The sequence below is a fragment of the Pelobates fuscus genome, chromosome 7 (assembly GCF_036172605.1).
Source record: "Pelobates fuscus isolate aPelFus1 chromosome 7, aPelFus1.pri, whole genome shotgun sequence".
NCBI classification, from domain to species: domain Eukaryota; kingdom Metazoa; phylum Chordata; class Amphibia; order Anura; family Pelobatidae; genus Pelobates; species Pelobates fuscus.
Genome location: NC_086323.1, coordinates 119,418,333 through 119,436,710, shown reverse-complemented (window position 1 = coordinate 119,436,710; position 18,378 = coordinate 119,418,333). Strand labels below are relative to the sequence as shown.

The window sequence follows — 18,378 nt, the reverse complement described above, 5'->3', positions numbered from 1 at the left end:
TGACATGCATTGGGTACGTGGATGGCGGCTCTTTCTCGATGCAGATGGTGTGTTTGGGGCTGGGAGGAGGGCTAGCTGCGGGCATATAAATTAAACTAACCAGAACTACATGGGCTTATTGATTCTTATATTCCATATGGGAATTTGTGTTAAGTGGACAGTTTATATTTATACTGTGACATCACCAAAATCTGTCGGCAGCCTTGCCCTGAATATGCAGAAATCCATTAAATCATCTATATGCTCTGTCTGTGTGTCACAATCTCTCTGCACATTGCTAAAATTAAGTTATACCTTGCAAGTGAACTGTGTATATATATTACAATATATACATATAAATATATATATACATATATATTACTTGCTGCAGTTACTTGTGTCTCTCTACCCACAGTACTACTAATTGGTTTATATATTAATGCTAAGTATAGTATATAATTTTACCATACTAGTTTTGGTTATCAATTTTAGGACATTCTGAGCAGTAGAGGTTTACTCACCTATCTGTCACTTAAACAGTTAAACTGTAAATTGAACAAAAGTTATGTATCTGGAAAAAAAAAAAACAATAAATAGGACCCTCTGTTTAGATTGGGTATTGGCGGTTTGGGGGTTTCTCACACGTTTTGTAGCTAATAAATACCAGTATTAGAAAACATTTCCAGGCACGCCAATGTCTTCAGGTACCTTTATTAGAAGATGTGGAAATATGCAGCTTTTCAACTCTCAATGAGGTCTTTGTCAAGGTTTTGTAGCTACGTCATGTCTCTGGTTCATGTGCGCTGACTGGCATGCAGGGAGGTTACAGCCTATTGCTGGTCCATCTTGCTCTCGAGTGGGCTTTGGCAGTTTTTCCTTCCACATGAGCAATGATTAGTAGTAATACTTTATTTTGCTAAATTAATAAGACTATGTTTTTTTCTAAATGTTTTTAGTCTAAAATTGGGGGTCGTCTTATACACGGAATGTCATTGCCGGGGTTAAAAAAAGTTAATATGGCACTTGCCGCGTTTCAGTGTGCCACGACCCACACACATACCTGGCCTCCCTCCTGCCGATACACTGCTGAATGCTATGATAAGGAGGAAGAGTTCCCTTCAATCAAGGAATATACCCTTGCAACTTCACCTAATCACTATTGACAATCATAGTTGACAATTTGGCTGTCTGGGTTAATAATACATTCTCATGTCCAGTTTTGCTCTACATTCAGTTTAGTTATCTATGTTTAGCATTCCCAGTAAATACAACTTGTACTTGTGTCTTGTACTACTAAGTACAGATTCTTGTCCATCAGGTACTATTGATGTAAATAGTTTCACTCTTCTCAATTACAGGAACTCATTTACTCATGATAGGGTCTGTTTACGTTCGGTCTATAACAAAATAGTTTCATTACATTGTTTGGTTTCCTCCAAACATAATCTCACATGAATATCCTTAATACTAACATATCTTTAGGATTTAGTAGTGGTTTGGTTGTTATTAATATTTTTGCTCTATTTCCCAGGCTCATCCACACATCATTCTCTCACACACCACAACAAACTCTTCACTATAGTTACTTACAACTCTATCAACTTGTTGTCACTGAACACAAATTAGAATGCTTTTAAGCCTGCAGTTGTGGAAGGTGTTTGCTACCTTGACGTGAAAATAATCCAAGAGAACCGTGCAGGTGTTACTACGATGCTCAAATGCCGTGGAGGTTGGTGGGAGTGATTACGTGAGCGGGAGGACGTGAATGTGATGACGTGACCACAATTATGTGATGAGTCTGTGAGTATCGCGTCCCGTTTCTATGGTGACGCTCAGACGAGAAAAATGTGCAGTGAGTGCACAACAGTGCTCGTGTTAGGGACTAATAAAAATGAAAATAGGAGGAGGGGGACAGTAAAGATAATAAACATGGAAATGATCTAGGTCTGGTTTCTATATGGTAAAAAAATGTGAAAGACCAAAATAATAGAGTCCAAATAAGATTTAGAGAGGTGAAACCGAGTGACAGAGCAAAATGATGAATAGAAAAAAAGAGATTGTGGCGAAACCAACCTCGCCACTGGGCCCTGGAGAAGCCTGTTTGCTAGCCTCCTACCTGCTGACTATGGCCCCTGGGTTATTTGGGGCATATTGTACTGTATATTGTTGCTACTGGCCCTTTTAACAGCATCTATGGACATATTGGGACTTTTGGGACTACTGTCCCTTTAAGACTGTGATACATATTCTAGTGTACTGCCTGTAATATTATATGTGTATTAAGTTTAACCTGGGATATGTATGCAGCATTCATCTGATTGTTCGGTAGAATCACTCCATTTATTATATTGAGTGAAACTACCGAACAACCAGACCACCCAGGAATAAGTGTGCCTCCAATTACAGTTTGCAACAATGTTGCAAACGGGTAATTGGCAATCAGTGTAATGTATTCTTTGTCCTCTGGGTGGCCGCCATTCGGGAAACAAACACGTGGCGGCGGCCATCTTAAACTACCGAACAGCGGTGTTTTGCCGTTGAGTGTCTGGAACTAAAATCGGACACTTGACTAGGCAAACACCGCTGAGACCTCCATACTTCCAGAAATTCGTATGGAAACTACCGAATGACCCGCCGTTCGGTAGAAAGAACCCCATAAACAAGGGAATTCATTCAAACCCTCTCCAGGCTCTATAACACAGGCAATTCGCCTGTTTTCATTCCCTTGTTTGTGACCGACCGCAGGGCCAAAATGCATGGAACTGTTTTCGGATACTTTACCCATGCGGTCGGTCAAATCTTTGGAACCCCATATCTCACGAACCATTCATCCGAATTACTTGAATTTTGGATATGTTGTCCCCCTGAATAAGGGCTATCCAGCGATGCTGGATTTAAAGGTGTACCCCCGGGTTTTGGGGTACATCCAGAACTTGGCTGAAAAAGTGTACCGGATAATTGGGTTTAATGTTATCTGAGGGGAGGGGATGTGTGGGCTGAACCATGTATGTGATTGGTTAGTTTATGCCTCCCCCTGGGTGTGGCCTGTATGTGGATTAGTGTAATAAAAGCCAGGCTGGATGAGCCAGTCCAGAGTTCCTGTTTTATCCTCAAAGTGATGTGTCGTCTCATTATTGGGGGGGAAGGATTTATGGCATGCTGTTCCAGTTGACTGCTAGGAGTACAAGCCTATTCGTATGGTTCCTATTCAATGGTCTACAGCATTCCTATGCTTGAGAAGGTTCATATGCTGCATCGGTTCGGTGATTGTGGTGTCTGCCAGAGTGCTTGGAGTCCTCAGGAAGCACTAGGAGCATCCATTAACGGAGGTACCAAGTCGGGGTGCCAGGCGATCCGTTACAGAGATGAGTAAAGGAGATGGATGAAACAAGAAAAATATAGGACATAAAGAAAAAAAGATAAGTGAGTGGAGTGTAGACTAGGATAATAGAGTGCAGCAAAAACAACAAGTGAGTGTGAAGAGAATACCCGATGAATGTGAGAAGTGAATGGAGGACTGAAAGGGTGAATTAAGTGACATGATAAAAGTACTGAAAACCAGGTGAGCAGATTGAGAATATGAGAAATAAACATAGTGATGCAGAAAATAATGAATGGCCTATACATATATATCTAGATAACATCAACCATGTCTCGAGAAACAAGATTTTGCAAAGACAATAATTCATCAAAAATGTAAGAAGAAAAAAAGTAGTAAAAAATGTTTATATGTACTACATAAGTATCGTATTCATAGAACTCTGCAATTAGCCAAAATAATTATAATCTGTCAGCTGAACAGTAGGCAAGAGAAAGCAGGTAAAATACCAAAATGTTCATTTATTGTAGGCCAAACGACACTTCTCGGAGGTCGGTCTCTGTGTGAGCCGCAGTGTTTCAGCGGGCCACACTCAGTGCCGACGCAACACAAAGAGGTTAAAGCCTGACCTGATCTATGCAACATAGACTGCACTTTACCACTGTGAATCGATAGAAAGTGTCCTGCACTACGTATTGTACTTTTCCAATGTAATGTTTTTATTTCATTGTATTTTATTGTATTGTTATTTTTCTTTTTACTCTATAAAAGGGCTGGAAATGCCCCCCTCAGTTAAAGACGACACGGAACGGCAAAATATTAACGTCACATATGCTGAGAAAACACCTGTCTATTGTTACATAACCTGTAAAATTGTTGGTAATCGGCCCCTGCGTGAGCCGCTGTATATCACTATGCCGCATTCCGTGCCGAATCAAAAATAAAGAATAAAAAAAAAAATACCAAAATGTTATCTGTATAATAAAATAGTGATATCATACTGTTAACCTGAACAGGTATCAATAAAAATAAAAAATCAAACCAAATCAGATGGAAAAAATGCAAAAAAAAGAAAAACAAACAAAAAAGGAAAAAATGGTGCTAGAACTCAATGGAGTTGATGTCCATCTCTGAGTTTACTTTAAGTATAGATATATCTGTAGAAAAATGGGAACATATAAGAAAAAATAAGAAAAAAAAGAGGGGAAAAAAGTTATATCCTAGAACTTTTATCGTGTGTCCAAGAATGAGCTGAATGACACATATTCATTAAGGACTCTCGGATGGACAGTGTCCAGTGTTTTAATCCAGTACGTTTCTCTTTGGAGCTGCAGTCTTGATCTGTCACCGTCCCTGGGATAGAGGGGGGACATGGTATATTGCCATGAACTTCAATGTAGGGATCCAATGTTGTGCTTAGCCACCGGTTTATCAGTTCTCCTGTCTCTAAAAGCAGTCATGATTCCTGATCTGTGACCACGTATTCATTCACGAAGGGTAAGATCTGTTTTCCCTACTGTGATGGCACTCTGACCGATTAACTCCACCAATCGATGCTCCTAGTGCTCGCCGAGGACTCCAAGCACTCCACCAGACACCATAAGTACTGCAGACCCCACTTCCAGTGATGCAGCTGCGCTGGGGTCTCGCTGTCTTTCACCAACCCTGGATCCAAGGCCAGGATCCAGCTTCCAGTGGGCAAGCCTCTATTCTCCCAGAGAGCATAGCAGAACAAGAAAAGCTCTTACAAGAGCTTACCCTGGGGAGTATAGTGTGAATATAGCAATACCCAGTGTAGTTATCCCATCCCTCAAACATGAGCTAAGGCTTAAAGAAAGGGTCAAGTAGTTCTGTTTAATGCACACCAAGGGTCTTCATTTATGCAGGTTTTACACACATAGTACCACCCACAGGGGTTTTGAGGAACAGCCAATCAAACACATACAATACAGTTAAACACTCCCATTCATTACAGCAAAATCCTCCCCTCTGCCTGTGATATAATTACTGAACACAATGGGCTAACGTAATTATAACAGGCAGGAAAATACACTGTTTCACACAATATTCATACATTTAAAAGTATACATCACATTCACACAAAACATTTTCTTACATTTTCAGAATCAGCATACTCCAAGTACAAACATACTGAAAATCAGACAATTCCCTCCAGTGGTTTAAAAGTTAGGTTGTAGTCCTTTTTGAAAGACTGCAAGCATGGCTTGGGTGTGGTAAGCCAATTATCTCCAGGTAGAGAAAATATCTCGATTCACAACAACAGCAAAAATACACAAAAATACATAATTCCTATCATACTGAACAGAACCCCCACATTCAACCTATCCCCAGATAGCTTCGATCTGAGCACTCAATATATCCGAACAGCGCTCAGATTCCACGAACACAGTCAAATCGCCATGGGGTTTAAGTTTAGCAAGGGCTCATATAGAGATTGAGGAGGGACAAAGCAGCCAGTTTAAGCTGGTCTGGCAGTGTCCCTGGGACAATGCCCTGCTGGAGAACAATGGGACAGGAAAGGGCACATTCTCCCATGGAATCAAAGGTGCAGAATTGTGCCAGTTCCAATTAAAGGGCCAGAACAGTCTTTTAAACACCAATAAGTCCGAATAATGTTTTTAACTGGCAAAGTCTCCCAGGGGCCATAGTCACATGGCAAGAGGCCAGCAATTAGTCCTCTCCAGGCACAAGTGGCGAAGGGCCCTTCGTCACACCTACGTAGTGCCAACCACAAGGGCATGATATTATATAAATGAAGTGGTCAGTAAGGCAAGTGATATGGTGTTGAATGAGATATCGTTTGCCTGAATAGGGATGAGCAAATTAAGGAACTGTGAGCATATGACCACATGTCACATACCCGGTACATATTAAACAACCGGTCATTAAGAGCAATCTGACAAGCTGCATCTCCCCCTGGACCACCTGTGTTCAAGATGCTCCCTCTCTTGCCAAAGGTAGGGGGAAGAAACTACATTTTTGTTTTTTAATTTTTAGTAAAGCCTCTTATCTACCCCACTAGACCACCTAACCCCCCCTCTATAGTCTCTAACCACCCACTACACTTCCTAACTCCACACTACATCGCCATGGTCGACAAAAAAAGTTGAGTGCACATGCTGAGCATCATATCCAGAGGTTGTCTTTGGGAAAAAGACTTATGAGTGCTGCCAGCATTGCTGCAGAAGTTGAAAGGGTGGGGGGTGAGCCTGTCAGTGTTCTGACCATATGCCACACACTGCATCAAATTGGTCTGCATGGCTGTCGTTCAATAAGGAAGTATCTTCTAAAGATGATGCACAAGAAAGCCCGTAAACAGTTTGCTGAAGACAAGCAGACTAAGGACATGGATTACTGGATGTCCTGTGGTCTGATGAGACCAAGAAAAACTTATTATGTTCAGATGGTGTCAAGCGTGTGTGGCGGCAACCAGGTGAGGAGTACAAAGACAAGTGTGTCTTGCCTACAGTCAAGCATGGTGGTGGGAGTGTCATGGTCTGGGCCTGTATGAGTGCTGCCGGCACTGGGGAGATACTGTCATGGAGTAACACTTCCGGGTTCGGCACTCAGCGGTGAGGAGCCGGACCCCGCCCCCCTCTGACACAGCTCTGACGGTCTTTAGGGAGACTGGGCCAGAGAGAGGGTGCTGGGTGATTGATTGTGTGAGCTAACGTGTGAGCTGCCTCCGCGAGACCGCGGGCTCCACAGGCTCAGCTACTGGGAGCTACTTCCACCAGACTACCTCTCCACAAGCTCAGACAAACCGTTCCAGCCTTTGAGCAAATGCAAGGATTGCTGCATGCCATAAAGGATTACTGGAGAACGGATACTTTGCTACTTTACAAGTGGACCATATCTCTGAACTATTGGAGGACTACCCATATTAACCTTAAGTATATCTTTCAGCTATTTGTCTGCAATATCATTTATTAATGAACTAATGCTTGCTTACTCAAATCTTCATTGCTACAAGTTACTAATCTCATGAAGGACAACTCCCATCATGCTTATTCACTATGAACTGTTTCTTGCTTTGCAATTACATTCAGTGCTTCAAGATACTAATCTCATGAAGGACAACGCCCATCATGCTTATTCACTATGAACTGTTTCTTGCTTTGCAAATATTCTTAGCTAATTGATTATTGTTCATATTGAAGATTATTCTCATGAACTAATGTTACTTAATGCATCTCTGAAGAAATACTTAATAATGAACTTTGTGTTGTAGATTACTTGCACTTCTTCTTATTGGATTATTGCCTAAATGCAATTCATTTAAGTGTAACACTTATTAAAATTTCGGTTGAATCAAGTTACCAGTGATTCTCTCTTTTCTTAAAGCTACAGTATTGATACTTAAGGATTCTCCATTTCTTCACTATTGTAATTAGGGAGATTACAAGCTGCAGTTGAGTTCCAATCCAAATCACCCCTAGTAGCGTAACAGATACAGTTCATTGTGGGAACCATCAATGCCAACATGTACTGTGACATACTGAAGCAGAGCATGATCCCCTTCCTTCAGAGACTGGGCCGCAGGGCAGTATTCCAACATGATAATGACCCCATTGAGCATCTGTAGGGCATCAGTGGGGAAGCGCAAGGTCTCTAACATCCACCTGCTCTGAGATGTTGTCATGGAGGAGTGGAAGAGGACTCCAGTGGCAACCTGTGAAGCTCTGGTGAACTCCATGCCCATGCGGGTTAAGGCAGTGCTGGAAAATAATGATGGCAACACATAATATTGACACTTTGGGCCCAATTTGGACATTTCCACTTAGGGGTGTACTCACTTTTGTTGTCAACGGTTAAGACATTAATGGCTGTGTGTTATTTTGAGGGGACAGCAAATTTACACTGTTATACAGGTTGTACACTTACTACTTTACATTGAGTGTCATTTCGTCAGTGTTGTCACATGAAAAGATATAATAAAATATTTACAAAAATGTGAGGGTACTATATACCTTTGTGAGATACTATATACCCCACTAGTACTACTTTTAACCCACACTACATATTCTAACCCACCACTTTAGCCTTTAACCCCCTCATTACACTTTATACCCCACTACAACTCCTGTTTCTCACTATACCTCCTCTCCCACACGACTGCCCCTATACCCCACTATAGTCCCAAACCACCACTGCAGCCACTATCTTCCATTACTTCCACAATCCCACACTACAGCACCATACACCCCACTACAGCCTTAATTGGTGTGGTGGATTATTTGCCATAGAAGTATGCATTTCTGGACTGGACATTTGTAAAGGAGAGGGGTTAGTATGATGGCCACGCCTACCTTGGGCACACGAAAAATGATGCGCCGAGGCATCTGTGACCTTAAGAAAGGCCCTGGCACCACAGTTTGACTTCTTACATTGGGGACCCTCCTGTAACCATAACCACTACAGTGTGCTGTAGTTGTTATGATTCTTTGATTATTATTTAAAGCTCTGATGACCATGGGGTGCTTGGATTGTGTTTTTAAATCCCATGAATGTATACATATGTTGAGAAAATTGTGAGCTCAGTTTGTTTAGAGGAGAGGGAAATCGGCTGAGAAGAAAAAAAAATAAAGGTTCTGGGGATATATTGGAAACAAGATAAATACAGTGGCACAATGCTGTAGTATATTGATTTAAAGGAGATGGGAAGGGAGCATGTTGAATGTTTTTAGTTAGAATGTGACTCAACAGTGGAAGAGACAGATTTTGATAATACTGCATCTGAAGAAACAGGGGTCTAAAACTAGAGACTGACTAAAAGAGAGAAATTAGTCGAGTATTGATCCAGTGCTGTGTCAACTGAGATAATGTCAGTTTTATCTACTGTGGTTGTTAAACTAGTTATTGATTATTACCGAAGCAGGAATATGAGAGGCCCAAATGCATTATTATATTCCTTTTGAAATATCAAGTCAGGATATTAGTTCAGTAGCCATTTACAGTGCCTTGAATAAGTATTCACCCCACCACTTTAGTTGTTGCCACAATATCTAATATTACAGCCTTGAACCAAAATAGATTTTACTGTGATTTTCAATGTAATATAATGTAATGTGGTGCATTTATTGGTATATAATGTAATGTGGTGCATTCCATCGAAGTTAGTAAGAGTAGAACCATCCTTGGCTGCAAATAGAGCTTTGGGTTTCTTAAAGGGACACTATAGTCACCAGAACAATTACAGCTTATTGCATTTGTTCTGGTGAGTAGAATCATTACCTTCAGGCTTTTTGCTGTAAACACGGTCTTTTCAGAGAAAATGCAGTGTTTACATTACAGCCTAGTGATAACTTCACTGGCCACTCCGCAGATGGCTGTTAGAGATCCTTCCTGGGTCATGGCTGCCTAAAATTCATCCAAACATTCAGTGTCTCCTCCCTCTGCATGCAGACACTGAACTTTCCCCATAGAGATTCATTGATTCAATTCATCTCTATGAGAAGATGCTGATTGGCCAGGGCTGTGTTTGAATCATACTGGCTCTGCCCCTGATCTGCTTCCTTGTCAATCTCAGCCAATCCTATGGGGAAGCATTGTGATTGGATCAGGCTACCACTTCTAATGATGTCAGCAGACAGCTTGTGTTTTTTTTTTAGGCAAACATCATGCAAATACACAGCTTCTGGCTTGAATGCAGTAAGATTTTGCTATATTTATGGATACATTAGGGTCCCAGGGGGGCTAGATGGTGGTTTTAACACTATAGGGTCAGGAATATATGTTTATGTGCCTGACCCTATAGTGATCCTTTAAGGCTAGCCTCTACCAGCTTTATATATTTTGAAAAAACAGAAAGTGGTGAGTGGACCTACTATATTTTAACATTTGTATCCATTTTTGGAACATACTGCACCATCACTGTTTTTTGTTTTATCTCCCCCCTGGCTGTCTGTTACTGCACCGAAGAGGATACTCAATGCATATCCCACAAGCGGGGATCATACCGCTGCAAGCTATTCACACCAGAGCTGGATTAAACTCTACAAAAAGTGAGTAAAATCTCTTCTATTTTATTTGAATACCTCTTGGATCACGCTGTACCACTATCATTTTCATCACTCATCGCCCTCCTTCATATACCTGCAAGGAGCGGAACCCTACAACTCCAGAGACCAACCTAGGATCTAAGTTCCATTATACTGGACTCCGTTTCATTATTACTATCTCAATCAGGACTTTAATTTATTTACCTTGCCTACTGGCGCAGTCCCATCCTTCTGTTTGTTTGTCTTTTTTTATATATTTTGAACCTGCGATATCTGACCTGCCATTGGCTAAATTCATCTTGATCAGTTTCATGGAACTACTTAAGAAAAGCCTTTCCAAAACATGATTGTGTTATGTATATATTTTGCAATATACTTATTGGCCCCATTTTTGTACCCTAATGGTACATCTGAATTGTTTTTCTGACTTTTTTTTGTTAACAAAATTTGGACAAGCTGAACTGCCATGTGGGTAAAGTCCAGCTGTGATAAAAAATATATTTTTTTGGACGAAGCAGTTCAGCCAAAACAAATTATTTTCATTATACACAATTCTACTGCCTCACACCATAACAATTATGGGGGGAGGCATAGATAGGAGTATGCTTAATTTGAAAGTGGAGGTAGGGTTTTGAAAGGGGTTGTTTGCATAGAGGCTTGGGAAATAACTTACGGTTAGGTCCATGCCTCCCAACACAGCTGACACGCTAGTGATGTGGCCTGTACTTCAAAGGGATGTAAATGCCTAGAAAGGGGCGACTGACTACCAATAACATTGGCCCACACCTTTAAAGGAAAATCACCCACAGAGCGCTGTTACGGCATTCTGCTCATGAGCCTATCGCTAGTGTGTCTAATGATGCACCCTTGCTACACTTTCTGTGAACAGTTCCCAGGTATCGACAAAAGCAGGATACCAGGGAACAAACATGGGAGGGTGGAAATCTGAACAGTCCCTCCTGATTCAGGACAGTTGGGAAACCTGCAGGTCCCTACCTGGTATTTGAATGCCCGTCTGCCCACAAATAGGGTGGATAAAGAATAGACAAGTTCTGCTTCCCAGCCTAATAATGGGTCCAGAGGTTCACTCAAAACCCTACACCTGCCACTCCCCCTCTTGAAATTATACCAGGGTCTCATGGACCACCTATTCGTGCTTTTAGAGTATTCCTTAATGGAACTGTGCTAAAATCAATTAAACACTAATTGTACATGTGTGCGGGTGCAGATGGGCAACCATTTCTCTAGAAATAGGCACTGATTTAGTGCTCTGACATTGTGTTCAGTTTACAGCCTTAGTCTAATTCCACTATTGTATCCTAAAAGGCTTGGTCTTGTCGTGTTTAACCCAGTTCCAGTACATAGCTCATGTTAGCCTTGGTGCAGATGCACATGAGATCATTCACCAAGCCACGGATTTAAAATAAAAAAATACAATCTAGGTGAGAATTCAACAATTTACTACGCCCACTTGCTGAAATGCTGAAATGCTGAAGTCCCAAGCAATTCCCAAATTAGTCCCAAATTAGAAGAAGAAGAAAAAAGAAATAAGTTGGTCCACAGAGAGCACAAGTAGCTAATAGATTCAAAGTCAATTAAATAAGTGAAATGAAACAAGTACACATATCTCACTTTGCCATGAACATCAGGGTGTCATTTGAGACCAATTTAGTGTATGGTCATTGTGTGATTTCCTGTTCTTTGCATGGAATCCATGTATTTTGGGCTAATTTGCACAATTATAGAGTTATTACTAAAATCCCAATTTAGTCTTGGTAGGTTTAATGCATAATGTTATAAAATAATCACACAAAGTCCATTTTATAACCGGAAATGTTGTGTTTTACTTATTAGTTTATGATTTACCCATCTATGGAGTTTACCATTTCTCCAAAGGAGTTAATTACCTATATGGTGCTAATTGCAAATTGTTGTACTTTATTAGTAAATATTATAATTGGTTACTATTTACTGTCCAAGTGAGTTCAACAAAATTGTGTAAATTTGCCTACACTAAATTTATAGGCAAATAGTGAACAATTCTGTTAAATCTTAGCATTCGGTTGTATATTTCTATAATTCACTTCTGGATTGCTTCTGGACAGGCTGAAATCTGGCCTATATTCAAATTAAAGCAGGGGCTGCTTGCAATCTCCAAACATTCATAAATCTTATGAACATCAGGATTTTGCAATCTGAATGTCTTGGACGGACTTGGATTATTTTTGATTGTGTATGCAGGTATCAATAATCCCACAGTTATTTTTTTCCACTTAGTCTTGCCTCTTTTTCATTTATATAATGATAACCATTATGAGTTCAAATTGGCTGTTATTTTCCATTTGACATCTCTGGGCTTATACTTTTCTCTAAAAGACACTTTAATTCTCAATTTACCTGTAATTTCCATTGATTTTCACATTTGATTACATATATAGCAAAAGCCCAAAAGGACAGAATCTACTTATTAGGTGTTTGTGATCAATCAACATTATACCATTTCACCTGTTACTGCAGATCACTCAGAAAAAAAAAAGTATTAAAATAGAACAAGCTAAAAAGATTAGTACATATACATTTAATGCATGATGTCATGGAGGGTAACAATGTTTTTTTTTTGTTTGTTTTTGTTTTTTAATAAAGCACATCTGGAACAGCTTTGCAAATGGTTTGAGATTTTGTTATTGCTTTCCTGGTCTATCTTTGGATACTTGATGTATTGTGTTGCCCATCTCCCTCTTAAGAGTGTTGTGTTTTGTTTACCTTAATGCTTTTCTAGATCAGTCTTGGGGTAACAACAACGTTATATGTTTTAATGCTCTTTGAGAGTTGGCTCAGCGTATAGAGTCTATTGTTTTCTTAATGCTCTAGATCTGGCTCTGAATTACATGTCTCGTTGCTCTGGGCCTGTTCCAGCCTAGTCAGATAATTCCTCTCCGCTCTCTCTATGCCTTTCTACTCATTTATTTTTGATTGATTGATCTGCAGGTCATGGAGACATGTTGAGGAGACCATAATCTCTCTGACACATCACATTACGTAGAAGGTGATTCACACTTTAGAAAGGAAGCTCTACACTCTGCAGAATCTAGGTTGTCCATCAGTCCCTTAAATGGCAGAGCAACATGCAAACTAGATTGCAACTGTAGGATTCTCCCACTGAGCAGGTTCTTGGCTGGCCTCCCGTCTACAGTCTCTATGGTACTCTCAATAAATCTGAGTACAGTTTTCTATTTATTTCCAGGAAAGTAAACTTGTATAACTGTATTTGCCAACGCGTTAAATATATACCCTGTATAGCATAGGTATACACACTCAGCTATTCATGAATTGGGACTTTAGCACTGTCTTGTTCATCCCTACTTTCTAGTAAAATGCATCTTCAATCCTTCCACTCCCCGCCGGATTTTGTACCTTTTTCTTCTTTTTTTTTCCATTTCTCCTTCCATCTTTCTCTCTCCATAATTGTTGTATATCTCCCTCCCTCCTTTTTTCTCTATCTCTCCCTCCCTCCTTCCTTACACATATACACAAAACCCTGATTTCTTTCCGGTCTCTTTCCCTCTCTTGCAGTCTCTCCTTTCTTTCTCCCTTTCCTCATTCTCTCTTAAATCTCTGCAGCTCTCTATTTTGCTTCCTTTTCATTTATTATATATTATCACTTTGCTCCCCATGTCCTACTCTGCCTGCCTGTTCTCATTCAACTGACGCTCATTCCTCTCTCGCTGTTCACATCTCTCCCAATCCTCCTTGCTCTCCCCTCTGGTTTTTCAATCAGATCTGACCCACAATAATCTCTATCCTCTCTCTCTCTCTCTCTCTCTCTCTCTCTCTCTCTCTCTCTCTCTTCTCAGTCTGATACAGCACTGTCTAGTCTGTACATGCAGCATCCTTTATCTCCAGCCCTTTAAAATGACCTGCTTTTTTCCCTCTGGTTTCTACCCGTTAACCCTCTCATACAGAAACAATTATACATATCATATCCAACCTGCTTCTTTTTCTTATACATTTACCTACATTCTCTTCTTTCTGCTCTCCCATTTTTACAGTATTTCTTCTCTCCCCTAACCTCTCACGGTTTGCTGTGAATCCTACTTTTTCTGCTTTCTCACTCCCTTGATTGCTTCTCGCTTCATCCATTCTTTGCCTCTGTCTATCACACTCTGGCTGTCTCCTCTCCTCGCTGTATCTATCCTCCTCCTTTTACTGCTGCCCTCCCTTATTGAGATCCCACTCTCTTTCTCTCGCTTGCTGTGTGGGTGCCTATCTGTTGGAGTAAGACAGCTGGGGAGATCTGGAAAGATTTCTGTCTGGGTGCCTGTCTCTGGCGCCGCGAGGGACGCAGATCTGCTGGTGACACCATACAAGGGGGAGCGTCGGTGACAGGAAGAGCAAGGAAAGTGACAGGGACACCGGTTGCTAAGCGAATGAACAGACCCTTAATGCCACAAAGATGAGAGGCAGTGACCGATGACACAGAAACACTGCTAAACTGCGTGAGTGACCAGAGGTTCAAATTATGTGCGTAGATGATTGTGTGTGCATATATTTATAATATATAACACATTAAGTACAATTATTGTGTGTGTGTATATATATATATATATATATATATATGTATGTATATATAAACAAAAAGCTGCAGCAGAGACTGCAGCTGAGCTATTTAGCTGTATTAATTATTATTATTATACATGAATCAGTACAAATAGATATTATGTAGATTGTAATATTTTATATATATGTGTGTGTGTGTGTGTGTGTTTGTTAATTTGTTAATATGTTAGTGTGTGTTTGTGTCATGTATATTAGCAGACATCTTATGTTGTGTTTGCACCGTTGTATTAGGGATTTGCAAATACATGTACATTTTCTGTGTGCTTAGATGTGTCCTGCTGTGCATTTATACATCAGTATGTGTTTTGCATGTGCAAGTGCTTGTCCATGTGTACAAGTGTTAATGGTAATGTTAGGGGTTCCCAGTGTCGGTCTGCGTATGGATGTGTGTGCTGTTTTTTTGGGTTTTTTTTGCGATGATACATCTCTATGTAAGTGCTTATCAGGTGTGTGGATACACAGTAATGTCAGTCAGTTTGTTTGTGTGCATGGATGTCATTATATGCAATGTACATGCATATGTGTGTCAGTATTTAAATGCTGGTGTGTCAGTCCATGAAACCCTGTGTATGCTTTAAAGTGTGACCTGCTAGGCATGCATGTATGATTAAGGCAGTGTCATCCCTATGTGTATACACACATATACATTGTTCAATGTGACATTTGTTCAATGTGAAATGTATTGCTAGGTGTGCTGTGTGTTCTCTCTCTGTGCTATGTATGTGTGATGTGTAAATCTTTCCTACAACTGTCCATATGGTGCATATGCATCTTTTATCTAGCTGCCTGAATATGTTTTAAGGGATTTTTCATCACCATATACATTTGCGTGTATGTATTACATGTAGCCAAGTGTAAAGTGTATTTTAAGGTATTTGGAGGCAAATAAAAGTGTTTGATGTGTGTGTGCATGTACAGTAAATTATTGATTAGTGAGTACTAGAATGTATGTTTGATTACCAGTGTATATGTGTGGTTCCATTTGGATTCACAATGCTACATATTTTAATATATAATGTAGTATTATTTCACATCTGACATGGTTTTAGTGTTTAGGAGTACACTGTCCCATTGTCTCCTAGTCCAAAAGCCATAGCCACAGATTATACATTTAAGTATATTATTGTCTCAAGGTTGTGAAAGTGGACATACCTTATCCAGGTTCCTGTGTTCATTGAGCTGTAGGTGGCTTTCTAATTTTCCTCTTTATGTTACTGTCTGTTATACATGTAGTGTTATTAGCTGTAACTCACAAGGTCAGTTTCATTGCATTATTATTATGGTATGTCTCTCACTCTATTTAGTCTAGATGGCTTCTTGGCACATAGTACAGAATGTCAAGCTCTATGGTGCTTCTGCTTTGGGAATAGTCTGTGATATATTGTATTAGCAGTGTTTAAGTTAATTTACTTTAGAGATCTCTCAATTGCTCTGCTTTAGAAAAATGTAATTTACTTTCCGAGTTTCTAAATTCTGATTTTTTTTTCTAGGCTCCACTCTGATACTGTTTGGCTGCTTGTCTCCCTTAGTTGCTTTGATCAAAGTGTTTATAAAATCTATCTGTTTGATAAATAGGCTCTGTAGTGTATGATAGGATGTGGAGTGTTATTTTTCTTTGGTTCCCATTACCACTGAAGGACCTTTTTCTTCCAGCCTGAAGAGTTTAGGCCTACACAAGTTTTTGATTTAAAATACAGTCTCAAGTTGAGCTCTTGACTTCAACTTATATCATCTCAGTGATATTGTAGCAGTATTAGTTTTGTTCAGTTTATCTCATTATTGAAAACTAGCATGTAGGAGTATTTTGTAAAAAGTATCAATGGGAGCACTGCTATTCCAAGCTGGAAACACACACTGGAGTATGATTGTACGTAGCCTCTATCATGGCTTAGAACTAAGAATTTCTAAGCAGGTCATCTGGCTTACTGTGCCAGTGAACTAGATAACTACAAATGTTACTTGAACATTTTCCTCCGAGTATCTCTACGGTTAGTCATTGGAGTCCTTCTACTGGCTTCTCTATGGAACACCCCCTCCTGGCAAATCTAAATTAATGTTGCAATGTGCATATCATTTTTGGTGTAGTCTCACTATAGTTTCTCCACTGATGTCTGAGTTCTTGATTAACTTTGGTGTAGATTTATTTACATGAGAAACATTGGAGAGTGAAAACAATTTATAGCCCATAATTTTCATTGGAGTATTCCTTCTCAAACATCTCAGCTCTTTAGTTGTTTTCACTCCAAGGTGGGTATAAGTACCAGTTATGCTGTGATGGGAATATAGAGACCACAATGTAATTAAGGGGGCTTCTCCTTGGCTGTGAGTAAATTTGTTACACTGTTAATGTGCGAGGGAGATGCCACCCTTTACTTTTATGAGACCTTGTTGCTGTTCCTTGTTTCTCCCTCTTGGTTTCTGCAGTCTCATGAGATTTTGCTCCCAACCCTCTTTTCTCCTTTTGTTGTTTAGTTACTTTTTCCCTTTACCGCAAGAGCATGCAGCTCTAAGGGCAGGGTTGAAGAGATGGAGGGTGTCATATGGCAATTAGGCTCTTCTTCCTCTTTGACTGTGGCCTGATTGGTTTGACTATCTGCTCTTTCTTGTGGAAGAAGGTCCTATTAAGACTTCCATGTACCCCTTAAGCCTCTACATGCACAGAAGCAACAGGTGCACCAATGCAGGATCAGGTTCCCATCCTCAAGATGATGACCACCCTCTTGTGAGCTGAGGTAGCTAGTAACTGGCAGATAGAATACATGTTGACAGATAAAAGGTGAGGAAAGCCCTGCTTAAACAGGCTTGCTTGCTGAGCATAGATTGTCACATTGTCACTTGTAATCATAGAATTAGCATTTATTAATGCTTATGGTATGTAGTTGAGTTGAAAGTGTCTACTTGTGTAAACTCATCATATGTTAGAATTGAGCAAATTATAACTCTAATTTTGCTGTTGCTTTTTGTGAGATTCTTGGGTTCTAAAAATGAACTGAGGATCATGAGAGTTACAAAAAGAAGGAATGAAGTGTAAATCTAGGACAGAATGTCCAGGAAACACTAGTGAGATATTGAACTGAGTGGCCTGTCACTTTAAAATAAAAATCGTTTAATTGGTATACAAGACCATGAACTAGAGAAAATAATAAAAAATAATAAATAAATAAAATATTTATTAATATTAATAATATTTATTATTTATTTTTTATTTTTTATTTATTTTGTATTATTTTCTCTAGTTCATGGTATTGTATACCAATTAAAGATTTTTATTTTAAAGTGACAGGCCACTCAGTTCAATATCTCACTAGTGTTTCCTGGACATTCTGTCCTAGATTTACACTTCATTCCTTCTTTTTGTATTACAGTATAAGGGTTATCCCCACTAGAGATATGATCTGGACACACTGAATTCATCCCTGATTCAAGGGATACATTCTCCTT

General features: G+C 39.8%; 1 protein-coding gene across 1 annotated transcript in view; it reads left to right on the top strand.

Annotated features, from left to right (window-relative positions):
• The first annotated feature begins 14,131 nt into the window (after nucleotides 1-14,131).
• The window catches only part of ELFN2 (extracellular leucine rich repeat and fibronectin type III domain containing 2), a 59,275-nt gene continuing 55,028 nt past the window's right edge, over nucleotides 14,132-18,378 (top strand). The window contains exon 1 of the mRNA XM_063426510.1: nucleotides 14,132-14,816. The gene's annotated coding sequence lies outside the window, so the exon portion shown is untranslated. The remainder of the gene's footprint in view (nucleotides 14,817-18,378) is intronic.